The sequence below is a fragment of the Nelumbo nucifera genome, chromosome 8 (genome assembly GCF_055504915.1).
Source record: "Nelumbo nucifera cultivar China Antique chromosome 8, China Antique-T2T, whole genome shotgun sequence".
NCBI classification, from domain to species: Eukaryota; Viridiplantae; Streptophyta; class Magnoliopsida; order Proteales; family Nelumbonaceae; genus Nelumbo; species Nelumbo nucifera.
Genome location: NC_142656.1, coordinates 53,644,245 through 53,645,068, shown reverse-complemented (window position 1 = coordinate 53,645,068; position 824 = coordinate 53,644,245).

The window sequence follows — 824 nt, the reverse complement described above, 5'->3', positions numbered from 1 at the left end:
TATTGTTGGCTTGTTACTACTCTTCCAATTCTAGCAATTGGCGCAGCGATGTTACAATTCCATTAATTTATTTTTCTGATCTTATTCTTTTTTTCCTCTCATTTTTAGAGAGATTGTTATTTCAGTCATAAATCATAACGCAAGGGATAAAGCTCCAAAAGCCTTGACTGATTAAGTGACTATCTCTATCTGTGTGGTTTAAACCTTAGGCTAGTTTGGTTTGAAGGAAAAAGTAGGAAAAGAAAGGGAAAGGTAGGGAAACCTTTACAATCAAACATAGCCTTAATAACTTCTTTTTCTATTTAATAAGCAAATCTTGTAGACGTCTATGACCGGTCCCGCTTATTGATTACTCTTAGCTCCGATTCGAATAGGTTTTATGGTGCAGTTTCTGCATTGTAAAGTGATTTTTGTTTGTTTTTTACCATTGTGAATACCTTGTGAAACGTAAAGCAATGAAAATTTAGTTACTCAAAGTATATAAATATTTGTTGTGTAGTTTTTTGTACTGCATTTGGACTCAAGTATATAGACATAATGGCCATTGGCAAAAAGCCAAAAATCACAATAATTTGCACTTTATTTCAATTTTCAACGCAATTTAGGCTATATTTGTTTTAGTGCAAAAACCACAATAGTTCATGGACATTTAAAAATCTCTTGACTGGTTCATCAATACAAACTGGTTTATTTTTACAATTACACTGACAAATTTTGCATCCCAACCAAACGGTTTCTAATTCTAACGAGTTCACAGGTTTCAATATTGAAATCTACAATTTTTTACATTGAACAACTATGACACAAATGATGCTCTCAATCCT